The following is a 15,387-nucleotide window of genomic DNA, read 5'->3' as shown; positions in this document are numbered from 1 at the left end:
AGGATAGTAAGTAAGTTTTGAGTTGATACAGTGAATTAGCAATTTCAGCAGAGCTAGTAGAGGTACAATTTGATGCACTTAGCCAGGTTAACTATAGTGAGTGGATGACAATTTGAAATACCGAACGTGTGTTAGAACCCAAAGAGTTTAAGTTAAACATGAAGTACAGTGATAGTGGGGAAAAAATCAGTTAGGCAGTGAGAGAGCAAACTGCAGAAGAATAGCCTTTAAGAGTTATCGAAAAGGGGTTTCCTCAAGATTGACAGTATGAGCAGAGTTAAATTATTAAGAGTGTGTATAATAGTTGTGAATACATTAGCTTTCCGTTATATGAATAATTTAGTTTTTCCAAGAAAAAGAAGAAGATTTCTCAGAAGTAAGTTGGAAGATTAGTCGTCATTGACATAGAGTGCAAAGAATTGCAGAAAATAAGGAAACTTATTTGGATCCCAAAAAAAGGGAAGAATCCCCAAGTATAAGACCTTTGGTCTAAGGGGGTGATGTGAAAACCATCAGTAAGTCCAGATGGAGATATGAAACTCAAATAGTTAGCATGGAATATGAAAAACAAAATCAGTTCGGTATTGAGGGAAATTTGTATAATTACCATAGGGATTATGTCTAACATGTGTAAGAAACACAAAGTGATTAGAATGATCATCGAGCTTAGTTATTGATGATAAAGTAATCACAAAAAGGCTGTAAAACCATGCCTATTTATGTGTTATGAGGTTAGCGGCGTTGCATGTGACTCTAATTTTAGAATACAAGTCAAAGACTTAGCTCGCAACAATGCTATAAGTGTCTTCAGGAAGTGCTTAAGAAGATAATCAAGTGTGGGAATTATATCTCATGATTGAGGTAGATAAGACAACTCTGGTGAAAGAAGTTCATCGCTTAGCCTAGTTAGGAGTTTGATTTATGTACTCCAAAGATAGTAGAATTGTTGTCTAGAATATGAATTGTTCCCCTTTAGTAGCCGAAGAGAAGGAGAAACAATGTGATGACCCCTATGTGTTACAGTTGAAAGAGGAGACTCACAAGTATAAGATAATGGCTTTTGAATAAGGGGGGATGATGGTACTTTTGAGGTACCAAGATGCATTGTGTGTTCCAGACATAGATGGACTTAAAGAGGGAAGATCATGTTAGAAGCCCATAATTCCAGGTATTCTTTCCATCCAGGTTCCCCAAATATGCGTCATGACCAAGGAGATTTATTGGTTGAACGACATGGGAAAAAAACGTCGCAGACTTTGTGGCCAATTGTATGAATTGTCAGCAAGTGAAAGTCGAGCAGCAGAAAGCCTAGTATTTTATCAAAAAATACACATATTTTGAGTGGAGATGGTAAATATGGAATTTATAACGGAATTATCTAGCTCATTTTAAAAGTATGATTTGATTGAGTGATTGTAAATTGACTTACCAAGTCAGCACACTTCTTGCCAATAAAAACTACATATTCAGTAGAAGATTATACCAAGTTGTACATTCAGGAAATCGTTTGATTGCATGGGACTCAGTTTTCCGTCATTTCAGACCGTGGTGCTCAGATAAAATGAATTAGAAGTTCTTTCAGAAAGGATTAGGCACAAGTTTTTCATCCTTAGAAAGATGGCCAGGCATAGCGCATTATTCAAATAGTTGAGGATAAGTCCTTGATGTTAAAAGTAATTGGGATGATCACATTCCTCGCATTGACCTTGCTAATAATAACACCTACCATTCTAGTATCAAGATAGCACTGTGAAAGACTCTGTATGGGCGAAGGTGTAGATCGCCAATTGGTTGGTTCAAAGCTGGTGAAGAGGAGTTATTGGGACCAAATTTGGTCTATCAGACTATAGAAAAATTTAAATTGATTCAAGAGCGTTTGAAGACGACTCTGAGCCGCCAAAAATCCTATTTGAACATGCGGCATAGAGACCTAGAGTTTCAAGTTGATGATTGGGTGTTTCTAAAAGTTTCGCCTATGAAAGGGGTTATGAGATTTGGGAAGAAGGGGAAGCATAGTCCCTACTATATTGGGCCATATAGAATCTTGCGAAGGATCGGTCAATTAGCTTATGAGTTGGAGTTGACACCAGAATTTGTGGCTATACAGCCACCGCTTCACGTGTCAGGTTATAACATTCATGTTTCCAGTACTCAGATACTCATGTCAGTTCAGTAATCAGATACTCATGTCAGTTCAATACTCATATACTCATGTTAGTTTAATACTCAACTACTCATGCCGGTCCAATACTTAGATATTCATGCCAGCTTAGTACTCTGATATTGATGTTAGTTCAATTCTCAAATATTCGTGTCAGTTCAATATTCATATACCTATGTTAGTTCAGTATTCACGTATCCATGGCAGACCAATATTCAGTCAATGGAGTAGTCATTTAGTTCAGTATCTCAACAGTTCAGTAATCATGTAACCATTCAGTTTAGTATGCAAGTGTTAATGAAATTTCATGTTTCCACCATACCCATTTAAGGTCTGGAGTTAGCAGAAGTTACAGTCAGGACAATCATTCGAGGACGAATAATCCCAAGGGGGAGATAATGTAATACCCCGTACATTTGGACTAGGTGTGGATAAGTTAAATGGGTATTAATTTGATATTTTAGACATATGAAGTCCTAGAGGAATGATTATGGGTAAAAATAGTTGTTTCAAAATCAAGATGGAAAGTAAGGTGCATAAGATTTGACAAAATCGATTAAGTTTGCAGAAGGTCCATCCTCCATCAAAGTTTAGTGCAAATGTGTAAGGATTTGGGATAACTCAAAGCATGAAAGTTGTAGGCCTTTGAAATAGCTTTCCAACGATATATTATGGATCCCGAACGGATCTCTGTGCAAAAGGTTATGTGCGTTTTACAAAACAGAATGTGATATACGCGCCTTGAGCGTGCCTCGAGCGCGGCCGCGCTTCTTTTGAGGCAGTGTTACTGTCATTTTGCGCGGTCAGTAGCGCGGTCAGGTCTACAGGTGCGCGGGCACGCTCATGGGGAGTCGTTTTAAAGCCCTACTTTGTCCCCCACAACTCCAAAACATAAAAACTTGCTCTAGAAATGGGAACTATCAAAAACCTAACTCCTTAAGGGTCCCTCCACCACCCAAGGTAAGTTCTAATGGTGATTCTAAGTTAATTTCAATTTCCTAACATCTTATTAGCATGGATAAACCCTCCAAATCATTAGATATTTGATTGGGGCATCAATGTTGAGAGAAAGAACTCTAGAACTCGAATTCAAGAAGATTAAACGTCAAGAAGGTAATATCTTCACCCTATAGATGATTATAACGTTGGATTAATGATTGTAGACTACAAGTTCATGATATATGAGTGGATGGATTGGATATAAAAGCATGAACAATTACATGTTTGACTAGTTGAGTGTTGATTATTGGTTAAGGGTGTTGTTTATCTTATGAGTGAAGAAGAATGACATTGATTATAAGAAATTTGAGACTTTAGAATTTATCTAGGATCAACAGAATGGCTTGTTGGGAGTAGATACACCATTAATAAGGACTATGAAGCTTTATGTCACCAAGTATTTGAGAAAATGCTTAAGTGACTAAAACATGAGAATTATTGCTAATATGGAATCTCTTTGATTTGTATTGATATAGATTAAAGTTGAAAGCGTTGGCTGTCACACCTCCTTTTTGCGCGCCCGCCCCGAAGGGTTAAATGCGCGAGGGAGTTTTTCCAATTTAAGTGACAATATTCGAAATGGGATTATTTATTTAATTTAGAGTCGCCACTTGGGAAAGGTTTGGCTTTTGGTGTCCCAAGTCACCGGTTTATCTTGAATCCCAAATCGAGGAAATTTTCGACTTTCCAAATGAAGTCTACGAACCAGAAATTCTAAGTAAGAAATTCTGTTGACCCGAGGGAAGGTGTTAGGCACCCTCGAATCCCGTGGTTCTAGCACGGTCGCTTAAATTGTTATAATGGCTAAATATCTGATTTAAATACATGTTATGACTTATGTGCTTTTATTAAGTTTAAACCGCTTTTATTATTATCATTTATTTTTTATAGAATTGCAACGTCGTGAAAATGCATCTCGAACCACGTCACAATCAATGCACCCGTAGTTGTTAACATATTTCGACTCCGTTGAGATTTGAATTTGGGTCACATAAATGCGCACCCGAATTTAAGAATGTAATTTAATTAAGTCGTGCCTAAAGAGTCTAACGCGTTATTATCTTTGAGGAAGACCGTGAAATTCGCTAAACAGCTCATCCCAAATTCTAAGTATTTTTAATATGTACATTTATGAGGGCCCGCAGTTTGGAAGTTTTATTTGGCGAGGCGCAATTCATTTATTTTAAGGATATCCCAAAATGACTACATTTCTATTAAACTCGTCTCTAAAAAAAAGAAAAAAAAATCCTAGTTCATTGCATGCTAAAGAAGCGTGACATATTAATGGCTAGATCAATACAAGTGTTAATGGAAAAGAATATTACAAAGATTGAAATTTTAAGCAAGATCGAGGTTGACAAGATGATACATTCGAATAAGATTAATTATCCTAGAACTGGGCTAACTCCACAAACCAATAATTACCTGGGACTATTTAAAACTAAAATTACCCTTAATTATTAATGCTTATCCAAAAATCTATTAGATCTAAACGCTAAACCTTCTTGCTAAATTCATGCTTATTAGATTGATGCTCTTAACTTGTTACATTGATTCGTGCTCCCAAAAATGTAAACCTACTGATTCTATTAATAGTCGCTTTATTTAAATGGTGGGCCAATGCCAGTATTAATTACTACTCTACGTTATTGAGACTGTATTGAAACAAGGAATCCAACAAGAGAGCTGACGTATATCGCTAATCAGTTGGTATTAACTAACACAATATGAAAATTTATGTGAGATACATATTTCTTAAAATCAAACTAAACCGGGCCATAACAAATTTAAACAGCCCAAAGGTCCGACAGGGTACATACAGACACCTATTAGATTATGCATTATACCATCATCGTCAGCTAAGTTAAACTAAATTTCTAAACACATGGTATACATCTAATCAATATAACAGCATACTACTTAACAGTCCACATTGGTTCGAGTACGCCCCAATTTATACGAAACAAATACGATTAGAATGAGCCCAAGCAAATACAAACTAATTGAATCATTTTATACTATTGCTACATCTTAAACACAGATATTGTGAAAGCAGGTGAACGTTTCATTTCTTTGTTTATTTCGACTCAACTTCCAATTCAAGCTTACATCAACCATAGTTTCAGAAGTGTGTACCTGGAAACGTTTACAATTGAAGAGAAAAGAAGTCAGCAAAGCAGCAGCAGTACACAGGCAATAGCAAAGGCAGCAGTTCCAATAGCACCAAATACCCCAGAAATATACTTAAAGGAGGCTCGAAGTGATTTGTGAAACCCGACAGCAACTAAACAAACCAAACAGAATCAACTTAACTTGAATTTAGACCAAAACTGGACAAATAGATAGCCAATAGGTTCCAACAAATTGAAATCAGTCGAGCAGACCAATGTCAGCTACTGGGACTTGACACTAAACCAGAACTCACTGAAGTAGTGTTTTGTTGCTTTTGCTATCAACTATTTTCAAAGCCTCTCTTCGATGCTATGTCAACTCTATCTACTTCTTCCAACTCAACTCTCGTTCACTCTTTCTTCTCTTCTGTTTTTCAGTCTTTTTAGCTTGTGTATCTCTGTATCCTGTGTATTCTGTGTATCTCTCTATGTCTATTTCTGTTTTTCTTCTTTCTGATTTTTCAGAACTATTTTTGATTTTCAGAACTATACTTTCTGAACTCTCCACTGTCTCTTTCTGATTTCTTTATCTCTCTTTTAACTCTTCCTCCCCCCAAACCAGTGAAAACCTTCTGTTTTTATAGCCTATCTCAGCCCATTTAAACAGCCTGTTCAAACTAAACCCCCTCCCATGTTCTCCTCCTGTTTTTCCACTCAAAAGAATAAAATAAAAGCCCTTCCCATGAGATTCCCCTGACAGCCCCTTTTTCATTGTTAAAGTGGTTTATCATTTGTTAAACTAAGCAAACATGGTCAGCAGGAATATACCCTGATAGCACATGATGTCCAATTAACCCTAATTCATTAAAGAACTACAAATTGTCGTGCTTTCTGACTTCCTAAATCTAAAGTGAATAAATAAGGCTAGTAGTCTCTATCTTATGTGCACAAACAGGGTCAGCACATCAATATCAATCCAAACTAGGCTTTGTTTCAATTCGAAACTAGTATGAATTCATATGTACATATATTCAGCAGAATCAACTAACAGGAAACTCTGAATCAGGGAATGTCAACAAAACCGGCACCAAACAGTTCGAAGGGAACAAATAAACTATAAACAATTAATCGACGAAACTTAATTAATCGACTACGTAGTGTATAACATACGACTGGCAACAAACAATCAGAACCAAATAGGCAGACTTGTGATTTCAATGGTATTGACAAAATAGGGGCTAAAAGGAAACTTAATTAATCGACGAAACTTATCGAATCGATTACACAACCTATTATATACTTGAACAACGAACAGGAATAATTCCACCAAATAAAAGGTCTGATTTAGAGAAAAAGAAGAACAAAGCGAAGAAATTGGAAATAAAATCATTCTAAACAACGAACGAACAACAAACAAACAAACAACAATGGATCAAACGGAAAGAAACAAAAGAATACCTCAAGTAAACTAGGTGAAACGGACCCGAACTCAGACTCGACCTTTTTGAGGTCGAACGGATCTTAATCAAGTGTTCTCAACAGAGAACACTTTGACTAAGGTCTATTAGACCCTCAAACTTCTGCTAATTAGGACAAAATCCTGATTTCTGGATTTCTAGGGTTCATGGGGCTCAGATTAGGGGTTCAAGTTTTTCTGGTTAGATTCGGACCAAACCAAGCCTGGTTTGGTCACGGGGGAGGTCAGGGGAGTACCTGGCATGGATTTGGGGGGGTTTGGTGTAGGTCGAGGTTTGGTTCGAATCTTCGAATGAAGATTCGAGAATCTAGGGATTGATTCGAACTAAAAGGTTTGTGGATTTGGATTCAGGGTGGTTGAGTGGTCCTAGGGTGTTAAGATGGTGGCCGGCGGCGTTGATGCCGCCGGGTTTCAAACGGAAGGGGACTAAGGCGGTTAGGGTTTAGACCCAGGTCCGTCTCTGAAATGAGAGAGACAGAGGAACAGTGAGAGGAGGGGGGTCTGGCTCGGGGGTGCGGGGTGAAAGGGGGTAAGCTTATATACGGGGTGAGTGATTTGATATTGGCCGTTGGATCGCCAATGATCAACGGCCGTGATCTTTCCACTGAAGGGAACGGTGTCATTTGGTCTCATGCTGGGAATGGATCAAGCCGGGTTTCAGTGGGTTGGGTCAGGTAACGGGTAAGGGAGATGGGACGAGGGCCGTCAGATCAACTTCGTTTGAACGGCTGAGATGGGTGGTTCTTGAAACGACGTAGTTTTGGTATCAAACTACGTCGTTTGGTGGACTGGGAGAAGGGTCTCTTGGACCGGCTGCCTTGGGCTGCTTTTGGGGCTTTTGGGCCTCGAAAAGAAACTGGCCCAATCCGATTTTTAGACCAATTTGCACTCTTTTCTTTTATTTTCTAATTTAAAACACAATAACTAATTAAAGTAAAATTAAACACATATTAATTAATACTTAACACAATTATCACACACATATTAAAATATTTAAATAGGTAAAATCACACCATGGCAACAAATAGAATAAAAGATGCATATTTTGTGATTTTCCTTTTAATAACCGAATTATGGTTTAATTACACACGACATATGTTTTTTTGTATTTTTGTTTGATAAAACTAAATAAAAACGGACAAGACCACAAATAACTACCAAAAATGCCACGTAAATTCCAAAAATTGTACAGCAAGACCATTTGTTATTATTTTTGATTTCTTTTGGAGTAATTGTCGTGTAAACAAAAATCACGTGCTCACAGCTGCCCCTCTTTGTCCGAAAACATGAAGAGTTTTCGTGCAAAGATAAAGTGAGCGGATATGAGCGATTTTGCCCATTGGACTACTCCATGTGAAGCACATTTTGAAAGATTTGACCGAATCTTTGCTTCAAAGATTTCCTACATATCCTGGGCTAAACACTAATCAGGTCAATGTAGTTCGGGAAACTTTGGTAGCTGGGGCTACCATGGGATTGCAATGCTTACTGTTACTGGTGTCGTTGTTACAGGTCAAGGGAGTTTTTTCCAATTAAAGGACAATCGAAACGGGATTGGTTTAATTATTTCGGAGTCGCCACTTGGGAGATTTAGGGTGTCCCAAGTCACCAATTTTAATCCCAAATCGAGGAAAATAATGACTCTATATTACAGTCTGCGTACCAGAAATCCGGATAAGGAATTCTGTTAACCCGAGAGAAGGTGTTAGGCATTCCCGAGTTCCGTGGTTCTAGCACGGTCGCTCAACTGTCATATTCGGCTTGATTATCTGATTTTATACAAGTGTGAACTTATGTGCAAAATTTAACTTTTAACCGCTTTTATCATTCTATTGTTTTTATCAGGAATTGCAACGTTGTGAAAATGTATCTCGAACCGCGTTACAATCAATGTACCCGTGGTCGTCGACACACTTTGACTCCGTTGAGATTTGGATTTGGGTCACATCAATGCGCACCCGAGTTTAAGGAAATTAAATTATTAAAGACGCGCCTAAAGCGACTAGCGTATTTATTTTGGGTAAGACCGTGGAATTTTACTAAAACGGTCCATCCCGAAGTCCAAATAATTTTAAAAGCAGATATTTACTGAGGGCCCCGCAATTTGTATTTTTATTTGGCGAGGCTCGTATCGTTCTTATTTTTAGTGAACTTGCAACGTCATGGACATGCATCTCGAACCACGTCACAATCAATGTACCCGTGATTAGAAACACATTTCGACTCCGTTGGGAATTGGATTTGGGTCACATAAATGCGCACCCGAGTTCAAGAAGGTAGGATTTATTAAAGCGTATCCTAAAGAGACTACCGTGTTGTTATTTTAGGGGGGTTGTGAAATTTGCTAAACAACCCATCCTGGAAACTAAATGCTTCAATAATATACATTTAACAAGGGCCCCGCATCTGCGCGTTTTGCTTATTTTCATCGAGGCTCATCTCGTTCTTATTTAAAAGGATATCCTATACAACTACGTTTCTTGTCTTGTTTGTCCTTATCAATTGGAAACAGTAGATAGTCCTAATTAATTACATGCTTGCAAGTTGTTTGTAACAACATTCAGAAATGCCTAAAATCAGAAACGAGGCTATCTGAGCAAATAATCACGGGCCCGAATCCAGCCCGAGCGTGATTGGCCAGACCTGGGCCACTGCTTGTTCGAAGCAAGCCGGCTTGGCCTGTTTTGGCCTGAACTCGACCTTTGTGAGGTTGAGGCCCTGAATTTGTGTTCCTGATCTTAAAACATGGTTTAAGAGTTATATGTAGCAATTTATTGGAAAGGAAAGAACTTATCTACAGTGTACGAATTTCATGCTTGGCATACATTACAGGCTTATACTACACCTTTGAACTAAATATGAGATACAAACTACTGCCTTGGGCATACTCTCATCACCAACCTATACGCACATTCTAGCATTCAACTACCATGCATTAACATTTATAGGCATGAAGACTACCTCTTGTACCCAGAACAAAAATGTAAAACTATTACACATTGCATGAATTTTTAATGTAACACTCTATATCTATAAAAACATTCTTCAGGTCTTTCATTTACATTCATGCTCAAATTTCCGGCTACATCTGACAGTGTCTTAGGTGTGTACCTGGTATAGAGGAACAGAAGAAGAAGGAAATGATCAGCTGGGCAGTATGCAGTAAACACAGCAACAACAGATACACAGCAACAGCACAGCAACAACCAACTAAACCCAGTGTTTTCCATAGCCACAGACAACCAACAATAATTCCCAGAACAAAAGAAACCAGCAAATAGTCGAATACCAAAACAGTAATCCCAGAAAAATAGAGTGGGAAACAACAGAGATAGCAGAGTGTTCAATGCAGCAACACTAACAGTTCAACAATCCCAATCAGCCCAGTTAACGCAAACAACAAAACCTGGCCTAGACAGCTTGACCAATATGAATCCTTACACAACTTTTGGACAGTGTTTGGTTACAGTATTTACTGGGACTCTCTTATGTTTTCAGTCTTTTTTTTCAACTCCCTAGACCTCTCTTCAGACTAAAAGCTTTTCAACCTTTTTCTTTCTCCCTCTTTGAAAACTAAAAATCCAGCCCCCTTTTAAGTTCTCAAATGGCCTATTTATAGGCCAAATGAACCAGTGCAGCTGAGCTGCCCTCGTGCTGCGACTTGCAGCCTGCCCATACCCTGTTAAACCCATGCTTGGGCATCTTTTGATGCCAGCCATTGGTTCCCCACGCCTGGTTTTAATCAAGAGTGATGGGCTCATTTTATTATTCATTTTAAGCCCCATACCCTTGTGTCTTGTTCCCCATTAGTATTAGTTTAATCTTAATTAGTACCCTACTTGTCAGCTTCATTTAAACTAACCTTTTTTGCCCTTTTCAAACACCCCAGAATACCCCTGCTTAACCTTGATTATTACTGCCCTGCCTATTGCAGCCTCAGGGCATTTTTGAACTGATGAAAGTTCAGATTTAAGACTGCCTGGACTGAACCTTTTCAGTCATTTTTACAATGCAAACCAACCATTTTAAACAATGCTGGGGCATTCAGTTAGTGGCAACGTTCAATTAGTCATGCGACATTATTAGCTCGTTCGATTCATTAGTTATAGAAAACTAATCAACGACATTTATCGAGTCGACTATACTAATTATAGCAGGTAATAATCAGTCGCTCATATAAACAATACGTTCAGGGACCTAAAGGGCATCAGACAATTTTTTCAATTACTGGGAACCTATATAAGTTTATTCATGCGACGACTATACTAATCGGACATGCTTATCATAGGATACATTTAAATCATACACAGAAAACAATCGACCAAATAAAAGGTCTTTACAGAGAAGAAAGAAATTAAGAAACTATCAGAAAATAACAAACTATTATCACAAAGATATGCTGACAACTTATTTAGAAATAAAACAAAAGAAAGGAAAACTTACCAAAATGTTTAAATCAAACAGACCCAAATCTGATTCAACTTCGACCTTCTGAGGCCGAACAAACTTTAATCAGGGTGTTCTCACATGAGAACACCTTGATTAAGGTCTATTAGACCTCAAACCCATGTCAAAACTGGCCGGGTTCCCCAGGTGCATGTGTTTCAAGTTCTGGATTTCCAGATCTGGATTTTTAGGAGTTGTGGGTAGATTCGGACCAAACCAAGCTTGGTTTGGTCACGAGGAAGGTCAGGGGAATGTCTGGTATGAAGATGGGGTGGTTTGGCATAGGTCCGGGTTCGACTCAAATCTTCAAACGAAGATTCGAGACGAGGGAAGGTGATTCGAGGCAAGAGGGTAACAGATCCATGTTCAGGAGAGTGAGGGGGTCTTGGGGTGTTCAGGAGGTGGTCACCGGCGTTCGTGCCGCCGGCTTTAATGGCGAGGGAGACGGGGGCGGCTAGGGTTTCTAATGGGAGGTCCGGGTTTGAGCTTGGGGACGAAGGGGTGGGGTGTTGGTATAGGGGGCGTGGGTGTAAGGGAAGGTTTATATATGGTCTATGGGATTGGATCTGAGCCGTTAGATCAGATGATCTCAACGGCTTGGATCTGAGGGTGAGAACTGAGACGGGGTCGTTTGGTAGTTAAACGGGGTCGTTTGGTTTAAGTGAGGGGTTGGGTCAGATTTGGGTCGGGTTTGAACCTGGGTTATTGAAAGTGATCCTGGACCGTTGGATTGGATTGATTGGAACGGCTGAGATGGATTGGCCTGAAACGGTGCCGTTTCAGGAGATGCCTGGGCAGCCGGATTTGGACTGGGCCTGAGTGCTGGTTGGGCCTGTTATTTTGTTTAATTTTTGGCCCAAACCGATTTCCTTCACTTTTGTTTTCTAATTTCATTTTTTCTTTTAAAACAAAAATAAAAATAAAAATAATAAATAACGAAATTAAAACTAAACAACAATGCAACATTTTAACACAATTATCACAAAAATTATTTAAGTAAGTTAAAAACCTAGAACAAACGATGCACACATATATATATATATTTTTTTTGAATTTTCTTTTACTGACCGAATTATGGTTTAATCATACATATTTTGTATTTTTGTTTGTTAATGATTAAATGCAAAAATGGACAGATCCACAAATGACTAACAACACATGTCACGAAAACTCGAACAATTGTACAGCGAAACCATTTGTTACTATTTTTATTTTCTTTTGGAGCGATTGCTCGTAAAGCAAAAATCACGTGCTTACAACAACTACTTTAACTGGCCTCCTTATTACAACCAAAGGAAATTGAAACTGAACTAACTATTTATGCATGTCAACCGCTAGTTACAAGATTCCTATCTATAATTCTTTTGCAACTTGATCTTAGGTCTTAGCTGATTCTGCTTGTAGACTTCGATCCGAATCTTGATGCTCGCAAGTTGTAGGCGCTTGTTTATTTCTGCAGTATTGAGTGAAACGGGATTGGCGGAGCTCTGGACTTTAATCAAATTTTGGAGCGATCCGCCGTTTGTTTGTTCCAGTATTTAGGAACATCTTCTCTTTTTGTTCTTTTCTTCTTTTCTTTATTCAAGATTGAGACTCATCCCATAGGTCATCTCGATCCATGCGCCTCGAGGTCAGACCTGCTGAGACAAACAAAACAAACGAACGAAGTTTTTTCCCCAGTTTCACTAGGAAAATTTCGTGAGTTAATTGCCATAATAATCTACAGCACTGATGCGGGGATAAAAAAACTCTAGTCTGCAAAACGCAACTCAGGGATTGGAGCCCTAATGTCGCCAAAGGTAAAAACGCTCAGTTCAGGGATTGGAGCCCTAATGCTGGCTAAATGGAAAAACGCTCAGTTCAGGGATTGGAGCCCTAATGCTGGCTAACAGAAAAATGCTCAGTTCAGGGGTTGGAGCCCTAATGCTAGCTAACAGAAAAATGCTCAGTTCAGGGGTTGGAGCCCTAATGCTGGCTAAATGGAAAAATGCTCAGTTCAGGGATTGGAGCCCTAATGCTGGCTAAAACAAAACGCTCAGTTCAGGGTTGGATCCCTAATGCTGGCTAACAGAAAAAATGCTCAGTTCAGGGGTTGGAGCCCTTATGCTGGCTAACAGAAAAATGCTCAGTTCAGGGGTTGGAACCCTAATGCTGGCTAACAGAAAAAATGCTCAGTTCAGGGGTTGGAGCCCTAATGCTAGCTAACAGAAAAAATTCTCAGTTCAGGGGTTGGAGCCCTAATGCTGGCTAACAGAAAAAATGCTCAGTTCAGGGGTTGGAGCCCTAATGCTGGCTAACAGAAAAAATGCTCAGTTCAGGGATTGGAGCCCTAATGCTGGCTAAAACAAAACGCTCAGTTCGGGGATTGGAGCCCTAGTGCTGGCTAAGTGAAAAAGTGCTCAGTTCAGAGATTTGAGCCCTAATGCTGGCTAACAGAAAAATGCTCAGTTCAGGGGTTGGAGCCCTAATGCTGGCTAACAGAAAAATGCTCTGTTCAGGGATTGGAGCCCTAATGCTGGCTAAATGGAAAATGCCGGGGATTCTAACTGACCCTCTTTTTTTTGAGTTTTTCTTCTTACTTCCTTTTTTGTTTTTTCTTATTACATTTCGTTTAGTAAAATGCAGGAGAGAACTTTGGGGAAACTTCCCTTTTGGGTCGATTCCTTATTGCAAAGCCGTTTCTTGCACTTGTGCTTTTCTTTTTGGGCGGCACCTGCTTTTGGACGGCTGCCCCGGATCAAACCTGTTCCAATCTTCCAAACAAAGAACAATTGTCAGTTTGAAAATGGTGGTTGGTTCGGTGACCTTGATTGTTCCAATTGCTTTGTTGCGTCCTTGTTCCTGTTGAGAAACTCCGCCATTGATTGGATTCATAGGTAAGATCCCTTTAGGCTGTTCAAACTCGCGTTCCCGGATTCTGTGATGATTTGCCCGTGTAAGGCTTTGGTTCTTTCATCCCATTCTACTTGGGTATTTTTACCGAGGCAGACTCAGTGGGGATTTTTATTGGGGAGACTCTGTGGGGATTTTTACAAGGCAGACTCGTTGGGGATTTGCTGGGGCAGACTGGGATTTTTACAAGGGGAGACTCTGTGGGGATTTGTACAAAGGGAGACTGGAATTTTTACAAGGGAGGACTCAGTGGAAATTTTTTTTTTTGTGTGGGTGTGTGTGGCTTTACTTCGAATGCAGCCAACATCATGATCCATCGGGATTGTTAAATCGTACCACTGAAGCGGGGTATTTACTTCTCATGAAATGGAGCTCCTGTGAAACCGGTCCTGCCACCTATTCTTTCCAGTATATCTGGAACTTGGGGTTAAAAATGAAAGAGATTCAAAGAAAAGTAAAACAAAGAACGGAGAAAGCAATTTTTAGAAGAGAAGTATCTCTTTCGGGATAAGAAAGACTTATCTGAGGAAAAACATGCTGACTTTAGATTGACATGACATGCTTTTTGGACTGGACGCCTGACCTTCACGAACTTGTATTTCCTCATGAACCAAAGCGGATCTATGTTTCCAAACCGGTGGAACTTTGCCAAGACTTTCTGACGCGGAATCATCTTTTCGGCCGACAGCGCCCTTTGCGGGTTTTCATAGTCGACCTCTATCATTTTCTCTTCTTGTCGTCGCCTGATAGCACTCTTTGCGAGTTTTTACTAAACAAGCTCTCTCATTTTCGATTTCTCTGCTCCCGTCGCCTTACGGTGCCCGAAGGTTTTCACCGATAAGACTCTCTTGTTTTATTTCTCTCAATTTGAATGTGCCGGCCTCCAATCATGATGTCTTTCGGCTTCCCCTACCTTTGGCAATTGATCCGAAGGACTTGTGCTTGGTAAAAGAATGGTAGATGAAACTGCAAATTCTAAGCCGTTTGGTGTGCCCCGGTTTCAATTTCAGGGTAAATGGGATTTTATTGTTGGTGTGACTGAACCCCAGAGAGAGGCTGCCTACGTATCCTTTCGGAATCAAGTCAAACGTAGTTCAGGCTCAAACAAATATTTTTTTTTTCTTTTTTATTTTTGTTTTTTTGTTTTTTTTTATAAGGTAGCCAAAGAAATGTAACCGGCTCAAAAGGCTTGTGGAGAGTGTTTATAATGTTTGGGTAGTGGGAACAAATCCTTCATCATCTCAAATGTGCCAAGACATCACCGAAGTAAACATCAAACATAGTACCTTTTGACTGCATCT

General features: G+C 39.3%; 1 protein-coding gene across 3 annotated transcripts in view; it reads right to left on the bottom strand.

Annotated features, from left to right (window-relative positions):
* Window positions 1-9,505: 9,505 nt before the first annotated feature.
* Window positions 9,506-15,387, bottom strand: part of LOC104238080 (uncharacterized) — a 35,941-nt gene continuing 30,059 nt past the window's right edge. For all 3 annotated transcript variants that reach the window (XR_011402661.1, XR_011402660.1, XM_070158499.1), the window contains one exon: window positions 9,506-9,859. The gene's annotated coding sequence lies outside the window, so the exon portion shown is untranslated. The remainder of the gene's footprint in view (window positions 9,860-15,387) is intronic.

Source organism: Nicotiana sylvestris, chromosome 10, assembly GCF_000393655.2.
Source record: "Nicotiana sylvestris chromosome 10, ASM39365v2, whole genome shotgun sequence".
Taxonomy (NCBI): Eukaryota; Viridiplantae; Streptophyta; class Magnoliopsida; order Solanales; family Solanaceae; genus Nicotiana; species Nicotiana sylvestris.
Note: the sequence above shows the minus strand (reverse complement) of the source record. Positions and strands in the feature narration are given on the sequence as shown.